Raw genomic sequence first — 9,827 nt, forward strand, 5'->3', positions numbered from 1 at the left:
AGTCCCAACACTATCCTCTGGCCCAAGAATAAGTTCATATCACCCACCATCAACATCCAAATGTATTAGGGAAACATTCTCCATGGGGCTAAACAATAATTATCATCATCCTTGATCCAATTCATGGATCCAACCCTTCTTATCTGTATAAGTTGAGAGTATTTTTGAGTTGCAAATTGATGAGAAAATAGAAAATGGTCATTGTTGCAGTATAGGGTGCCCTCATAAACAACAAAAGCAGATCTTTCTCTTTCTAACTTGAAAACAATCATCCCACAATCATGCCTAGCAGCAAGAAGATTCATATCAAGATGTGTAACAAGGATCCAGAAGCAATCATGGTCTCTACGAAATGTTTGGACACCTCCACAATACTTGGATACATCTCAAATTCAGATACTTTTATCCTCTAAATGTTAATAATAATTTCGTGGTGCGGATGGAACATCACACGAGACATAGTTCACATGCCCTCTTAAAAGTTAAAATATCCAACTTCCCAAGCTTGGTACTCGAGAACAAAAAACATACTAACTTTTCACAAATGAATTATCTACAAATTTTTCACGTGCCCTCCTAAAGTATTCAAATTCCCAGACCTTAATCTCTGAGAACAAAACTAACTTTTCACAAACGAATTATCTACAAACTTTTCACATGCCCTCTTAAATTATCCATCTTGCCAGGCCTTGGTATTCGAGAACAAAACAAAATAACTTTTCACAAATGAATTACATGCAAACTGAGATGCTACTCAAGAAAGAGGAATAATAATAATAATAATAATAATAATAATAATAATAATAATAAATAAATAAATAAATAAATAAATAATAAAAATAAAAATAAAAATAAAATAAAAAATAGAAAATAAATAAAATAAAATAAAAGAAGAAGAAGAAGAAGAAGAAGAAGAAGTTAATATATCTCTAATGAAATAGATATACTTCACCAAGCAATTGAATCTGTCATGCCATTCGATCTACTTGGTGACCATCTGCTCTTGACACAATCAATGGCAAGTTGGGATGAAAAGCAACATCCGAGTTCACTCCACGATCATGACATTCCAAAACATATTTGACAACAGCATCACCCTCTCCAAAAATATCTGTGTTCAACAAAACAAACTAACTTTTCACAAATGAATTACATGCAAACTGAGATGCTACTCAAGAAAGAGGAGTAACAGAAAGAAGAAGAAGAAGAAGAAGAAGTTAATATATCTCTAATGAAATAGATATACTTCACCAAGCAATTGAATCTGCATGCCATTCGATCTACTTAGTGACCATCTGCTCCTGACACAATCAATGGCAAGCTGGGATGAAAATCAGCAGCCCAGTTCACTCCACGATCATGACATTCCAAAACATATTTGACAACAACATCACCCTCTCCAAAAATAGTTGTGTTCATTTTTGTTAACCTTAATATCATCAGAAGACGGTTTTCCTCTTTGGAGCACAAATATCCCATACAAAATCAGTCTGATCCAAGGAGCTTCAAATGACCAAATCTTCCCTAGGATGAAAAGAGACACACATCACACAAAAAATGTCACCAGTAATGTCAGACACAAGTTCAAGATTTCCAGTTCCATATCGTTATTGTTTGTTCGTCATTGGCACTGACAATCTAAGGATACTCATTGTGGAACTTAACTCTCCGGATATAGGCAGTGGTGCATATTATAGTTCCATATATTGATCTTAAAGACATTCCTTGTAACATTAACAAGTAAATTGAGTTATAACAACTTTTCATAATTGTATTTTTGACAGTTATGTCAGATGACTTGTAGTTAATATCATTTACAATCGAAGAAACTACTCTTTAGATGTCCTAAATATACACACACAATGTCTACATAAGAAGCTACATGGATGGGAAGCTTCGCTAAACCTACCAATTCTAAAATAACTTTGTTCCTTGGATGGAAAAGGGTGGGATTTTTTCTTGCATCTCTCCTTTGGCTAAGTGGCTACACTATGAGAGGAATTTCTAAGCCTGCCAAAATCACTAAGGACTTGTCATCTGGCCTAATCCCCACCCATTTAGAAGGTTTTAAACTAGGTATACCAGTTTGATTACCTTGCGAAATTTTTCCTTGTGTGTAATTTCTCACCCCACCCTCCATCTGGTAGTGAGACTGAGATATTCCTCATAGCTCCAAACAAAAATTGACTTTATTCCTCATAGCTCATGAAGAAGAGATCCAAACAACAATTGACTCACAAACAGGGAAAGATAACATTTTCCTCCCAACCACCCAAGCTAGAACCAATTGACACCACTACAAAACTTGCCACTAGACATGTGTAATTTCCAGACATTTTACAATACAAAGAAAATAAAGGTAATCTCCTAGTTGATCCATGAAAATTTTATCAAAATACATGAGGGAATCACACAACACCAATGTGTTCAAGACCCTCTCCATGTCACCAAGGTGTTAGACACCCACAATTCCAGGATATAAAAATGTATCCATTGAAACCCATATCAATCGTCCAATTGATGGAACTACTGAAAAATGAACCTTGGTGATCAATTTCAAAGTGCAGCTCAATCTCTTAAATACATAAAAAAAATAGGTTCACTTTGACCACAAAACATGCAATAAATATCCAAGCCAGTTGGCTTACCTATAGACACAAACATGGCTGAGCCTTGTGAAAATGTACTCCTCTGACCGACCCATCATGCTCATCAAATCTATCAATGTTCCCATCTGATAATGCCATAACTGAATAACCCCACCGTGAAGACTGGCCAGGAACCACAGCCTTTTCATATAAAAGCTCAACCCCTTTACCCAGTTACTCCAGGACTCGAATTTGGTTGACATAACAGATGATATTCTAGCCTATATACCATAAAAGGGGTTGAATCAACATACATAACCAGTACAAACCCTAGACCAAACCCCACATGCAATGTCATGAATGATCCAAACCATTTGCCCCATATTTATGTGGTATTGTAGTGATGCATTATTATTTCTCCTTTAAGATTCTTATTTATAACAAATGTTTTGAGGCATTCCCCTCCTTTATGGGGAGAAATTGCTTAATGTGAATTTTATAGATGGCCTTGCTCTCACTACAAATCTCATTCAGTCATTTAGTGGAGGGAATGACACAATGTCTTGATATCGTCACTACATCAACATGCACCATGGTTAATCAAGAAAAGATAGAAGCCTTTATTATTTGGGCAGGAAGACTTTCTAGATTGGCTTGTCAATTAGGGGATTATTGTTTCTTAAGATAACTTAAGGTTGGGTTCTCTCACTTGCCTTGATAGTTCCTCTTCATATAAACTTGAGTTAAGTGAATTAAAAGAAACTCTTTAAGTTATGATCATTTATGTGTTATTTATGTTGACGATGCATATGCTGGTAATGCAATCGACATTGATAAGAAAAATTCTATAGCTCTCTCGATAAAGGAAATCATTTCCCTTTTCTACAGGGAAATCCCTTTACTAGTGAGGGAAGGATATTCCTTTCCTCTAACTCAAGGAACCACCTTGCCAGTATAAAATGAAAGTCCTATTCTTATAAAAGATTATAGAAGTATAAATCTCAAAAATAATTAAAAAGTAATTTGAAGAACAAAATTGAGAATTGGTTGAAACATGTTCTTGAGAGGAGATCCTAGAAAGAAGCAAAGCATAGTTAATCATTAAAAAATAATGACTTATGGAGACAAAAATGATAACTACCAGTACTACAAAAAAGACTTTTGGGGGGTTTTAGCATTAGTTGCAGTTTTTTAAACCCTCACTCACCACCCCCCCAAAAGCATCACCTCTAAAAGTCAAGCATTTTAGGGGTGGTTTTTTAAGAGAGATGAATTGCCCCCAAATGTGTCACTTTTCAAAGGGGGTTCCAAACTTGAAAAGTGACTTTGGGTGCAATTTTTTAGACCCCCCCCTCCCTTCAAAGCATCACCTCTAAATGTCAAGCCTTTTAGGGAAGGTATTTGAAGAGATAGCATTAATGGGTAGCCCAAATGGTTGGTTGAATCCCCCCTGCCAAGTCATTGGCCCTCTTTCATGAGACGTTGGTTCAATTCTCCTTGGCTTCGTCAGGGTCAAGCCTCATGTTGGGCAATTTAATTGCTTAAATTGCTTTCATTAAATTATCAACCATGGAAACTCGTAAGCTTGTGATGATGCCAACAAAATATATGTAGGAGTAGGCAACTAACTTTCTGTCTAACTAAATGATTTATGATTCAATATAATATGCAAGGGAAGAGGCTCCTAATTAAGGAGGTCCTGGTTGTCCTTCCCTACAGTATTATAGATTGAAAATAAATCATTGATTACATAAAAATAGAAACTTGAAATAAAGACAGGAGAATGAATTTAATTCTTGTTCAGATTCAAATAGAGAGAGAGAGACTAACTTAGTCCCTTGATTGTCCCCTCATATACTGATCCAAACTAAACTAAGATTCATTCATAATCATAAGAAATGAAATAACTTGAAACATAAAAGAAAAAGAATGAATTTCAACTATCATGCAAATCAAATAGAGGGAGAGCCTAACTTAGACCCTTGGTTGTTCCCTCATATGCTGATAAGATTTTAATTTAAAACTCATTCACCAATCACAAACAAATCCTCAAACATCTAAGAAATTAAATGAAATAAGATCTAATATGAAATAAAATGTTTCTCTCATCCTTTTAGAGTGAGCTCAATTCTCTTAAGAACAAAGTGACAAATTATTCCATATACTACATTAAGGCAACTTATATCTAAAACTATAAAATGGAAATATATGTAAAATGAAGCTCTATTCTATTCCATCATAAGTTGGACACATGCTCCAAGAGTCCTCCCTTTGAAATGTAGGAGGTACTCCTATTTATACAATGGGATGAGATAACAAACTCATAATGATGATCCACTAATCTCTCTTTAGTTCCATACATTTCTCAACCATCTAGACACATAACCCTATCCTCCATGATCTCCTCCATGAGGTCCATGATCTTCTCCATGAGATCATGATCTTTTCCATGAGGCTTATCTTATCAAACTCGAATTTGATCATTCAAGGCCACATAAAGATGCCTTGGAAGCTTCCTTTGTACCTACACATGTCAACAAACTCATTCTAATTGTTAGGTATAAGTATAAGCATATTATTTTCTAAAGTTTAGCCATAAATCCACTTAAAAATGTTAAGAATTAATAAACTTTGGAAAAGCATAGTTATGACCCAATAATGAGGTCAATGTAATGATGTGGAGGTGGAATGGAGGTGACATGAAGGTAAAATGTGAAGGTATTGGTGAATAATGGAGTGAAAATAAGGACTATTTTGAGGCCCAACATACCCCCAAACTGAAGGTATTGCATGTCCTCATGCAATCGATTACATTACGTTTTGATATGTGAGCTTTGGCTTAAACTCTGCATGATATCATTTACTTAACTTTTGCAAAGCATTATTTTGATGAACTACAACTTGGTTGGTTCTTGTTGTTGCATTCAATGTATGATCTTTGCATATTGATAATGTGCTTTTTATTGCAGAGTATTTTTGTTGGAATGCATCATGGTTGGTTCTTGTGTAACAACCATGATTCTGTTGGCATCCAATTAACTTTTAAATACTTTAGACAAAGCCATTTTTATGCTCATGTAATAGTGAATATATTTTGAAGGTAAGTGGGTTTTAAAATCTGATATATGAATGTGGATGTTATATGAATGTGACAAAGTATGTATGTAAATGTATCCTTCCCCTTAAACGGATGGTTTGGGAAGTTATGTGAAATGGGGAAATGAAGTGAAGTTTTTCCAAAAATTATTATTCTAACTTTTCAAGGAATTTAATGGTTAAAAGTTAGAAAATATCATACCTTAACTTACCCTTCCAAAAATGGATGAGAGTTGTGCACGTGTGGCGGAAAAGACTGTTGTTCATAGTCTTCTTTACTTGGTTGTGAAAATGGTGGATGAAATCGAAAAAGTGAATCTTTTACTGTTGCTGCATCTGCTGTTGAATCTGTTGTTGGATCTTCTGCCGAATGTTCATAATCTGCTGCTAAATGCGGCTGAAAATGTATAAGGCTTGGAAGGTATACAAAATATAGAAGTTACATTTCCCCCCCAGCCTTATTTATTGACTTGTCCTCAAGTGATGACAAACTGAAAAATAGTGAAAGGAAATTGGCTTCATCTGCTACAAAATATGGGTCTTCAAGTCTTCAACGCTCGATGGCACAAACCTTACTATGTGATTAAATGTGTCGATGTCGAACATAGCAAGAAGTTTTTGACTTAGTGGCCGTTAATGAATGCCCCTAGCCAACACAAGAGCTCCCACCATTCATTCCAATGGGAGTCAGGATGCCTAACACATCTTTGTAGGTACGAATAAATTTGTCGTGGTCGAGTCACCTACAAGATCCAATGAACAACGGATATTTATGTACTCCCATTGTTCATTGGCAAGAGTACTTGCCATTAAGGCATGCAAGCCTCTAGGTGTTTTTTTCAATGATACTTAGACTCTAGGACTTTGACTCAAGCAGGGTTTTATTGCGGAAATGAAGGGGAATGGTAATGACATGGAAAATGACAATAAGCTTGTAAGGAATGGATGTAAGGAAATGCATGGTGTATGAATAAGAACTCTTGCTGTGAAAAATGGATATGGAAAGGTCATGCTTTATGGTTTAACAATTGGTGGAATTCAAAATCTTTTGCAAAAAGGGAGTTGCAAAGGAGTGGTTGTAGAGTTGGATTTGTCTTTAGAATCTGTCATGACTTTAGTCTTTGGAAGACCAATTGTCGTCACAATGTAATCTCCTTATGTTCACTTGATTATCCTGTAACCTGTAAAAAACTTGGTACAAAGAAAACATAAGTGTGCTCTAGAAGAAATGGCCAGTTTCTTCATGATTCTTACGCAAAAATTTCATACCAAATAAAACAAATTAAGGACAAACAAAGTGTTAAAATTGACTTAATCATGATATTAATATCAATCCATTTTTTAAAATAACCATGAAAAGTAATACTCCATGTTTTTGTCAGCTAACTTTTGTGCATAGCGAAAAGTTTGGCATCAGATATTTGTTGTGTCCTGCAGATTAATACGATATAAAAGCATACAACAATATCAAATTGCCAACTCTAAACAAGTTAATCAGCATTTAAATAATCCACCAATTGTTCTTTTAAATTTTTCTTCCAAAAATTCCATTATTTATTTTCAAACCTGCGTGAATTTTGTGAAAAGTGTGTTTTTTTTTTTTTTTTTTTTTTTTTTTTTTTTTTTTTTTTTGCTTTCATCCTGTTCTTGTAATTCTCATGATTATCTTAATTTTCATGCCCCCAAAGTTTTGTTTTATGCCAGTTCCCTTCACATGCCAATGTTTACTTTTTAAAATCTTTCAAAACAACAATTGTCAACTATTTTTTTTTTTTTTTTTTTATTTATTTATTTATTTTTTTTTTTTTTTTTTATGCAACTTGATAACAAAAGATAACAAACATAATATAACAATATATAACAATCATCACAAAAAATTAGTACCATATTAATATAATTATAACATATTAATATATTAATATAATTAATATATTAATACAATCATAATATATATATATATATATATATATATATATATATATATATATATATATATATATATATATATATATATATATATATATATATATATATATATACAAATCAAATATTAACTAATTATATAAATCAAACCTAATCAATCATTAAAAAAAATGATAACTAATATTATACAGACACAAATCAAAAGAAATCGAATCATTAAATGAAAATATATAAATATAAAACAAATATAAATAAAAATAAATAGAATATATTACAATAAATACAAAACAAATTTAAACTAAAAATAGAAAAGAAATCCAAACAAAACGTGAATATTGGCAGGTGAAGGGATATGGAGGTTTTGTTTTTCGTCGATGTACCTATGGATGAGAGTGCAATTACAGCAACTTCTGACTCAGTTTTGCGGTTGCCTTTGGATTTTCCTCTTTCACCACAACCAACATAGACAACCGTATCAGAGTTTGAATACTTGGAAAGAGCTTGACTGATGACAGTTTTGCCACAGCCAAATGCACCAGGCAGGGCACATGTTCCTCCAAGCACAGAGGGAAATAGAGCATCAAGAACGCGTTGTACGCACAGGCCTCGGTGTACGCACAGGCCAGCTCTGAAGCATTTTAAGCTGCTTTTTAACTCCTTGAAACTCTAACTCCAGCACTATATCCTGAATGGTGTAATGACCAGGTGGTGCAACGTATGTAACCTTGGCATTTGTGAAAGAACCGGCAGGCTTGTAGATACTCTTCAAGTAACAAGGAAGAAGAGATGTATGCCAATCATTGGCAATGAAGACAACATCCTCCCCATAAGGTCCACTAAAGTGTTCACTACTTGAGAGATTAAGAATCCTTGGAGCTTCAATAGCTGCCTGACATAAGAGGCTAAAACGAAGTTCATTGTCTTGGTAGTCCACCCCAGTTTGAGGACCATAAATCTTTCTGCCTGTTTTTCCCCAAACCTTTTCAAGGAAGGATGGGTGATCTACAAAAACACGATCAACTCCCCTCTTGTAAACATGGAAGAATCGCACAGTTTCAGTTCTATCACCTACTTTTACATCAACCGATACGTTGGTATCCCATGAGTCCTTATACTGATCATAGCGTGGGGATACTGTCATAACCCGATGACCACATGCAGCCAGCACAGGTGGCAATCCTCCTAGAACATCACCAAGACCTCCAGTTTTACTCCAGGGACCACTTCAGCTGCTACAAAAACCAGTTTCATCCCACCGCTACAAGTGACCACTCCCTTGGGACCCTTGGAACCACCACTAAGTGCCTTCCTCAACACTTGCTTAAAATTTTCCTCTGCATGGCTCTGAAGCTGTCCCAAGTCTGTGCTTCTAATCGACCGCAGGCCCTGGTAGTAGGCAATTTGACCTAGTGAGCTGGTAGCATTACTACTCCCGCTATTCTTTGAGGGCAATGCAGTCCCCGAAGAACGACTTCTGGCAGAATTAGTAATGCGAGACTGGCAGGCTACAAAGTGCTGAGCAGCAGCAGCGGCCATTTTATATGTTGTCTCTCCAAAAAGAAGATACTACAATCCTACGCCTCGCACTCGACGGTGCCGGGGGGTGAGACAGTTAAGCTCCACGAAATCACTGAGCCCGTCCATAACTTTCTGAGACTGGTTAAGGGCAGGACCTCTTTGAAACATTGGTTGTTGATTGGTGGGCTGCATAACTGGGAACCTTGGAGATTGGTTGTCAATTTCCATCCTCTGATAAACTGAACGCTGCAGCAAACTGTTATTATTCACGTGGATGTTCACTTTTGTAGCCCAGTCGAAACTTGGTACCTGGCTTGCCTGATTATGTTCAAAGTCCATAGGTTGAGCAGCAACTTTCACTTCCTAAGAAGCTGATTCCTGTGAAGATATATCTGAGGGGGGAAGAACTCTGAAATGCCTGTCGAGAACTTTTAGCACTTGGCATGGTATTTCCAGACCACTCATCGGCAGGCATCAGAATATCATTATGCTGAATAGCCTGTGGCTGAGGAGGCATCATGGCACTCGACGCCATTCCCACATTCATCGAATTCTGTGAAGTGGATTCAAGAAGAGACGAGAACTCGGAAGTTATATTCGAAGATAGAGATGGGTTCAAGCTACCGAGATCCATCAAAGATGATGGACTGGGGTTCGAATCAAGCATCAAGAAACTGCCATTGCTCATAGCCATCTGGGAGC

At 35.8% G+C, this 9,827-nt stretch overlaps 1 pseudogene; it reads right to left on the minus strand.

The window, feature by feature from the left end:
- Positions 1 to 8,187: 8,187 nt before the first annotated feature.
- LOC149149638 (granule-bound starch synthase 1, chloroplastic/amyloplastic pseudogene) lies at positions 8,188 to 9,244 on the minus strand (annotated as a pseudogene).
- Positions 9,245 to 9,827: the final 583 nt, after the last annotated feature.

Source organism: Pinus tabuliformis, chromosome 9, assembly GCF_031772625.1.
Source record: "Pinus tabuliformis cultivar Carrire ecotype Pingquan chromosome 9, CPIR1, whole genome shotgun sequence".
Lineage (NCBI taxonomy): Eukaryota > Viridiplantae > Streptophyta > Pinopsida > Pinales > Pinaceae > Pinus > Pinus tabuliformis.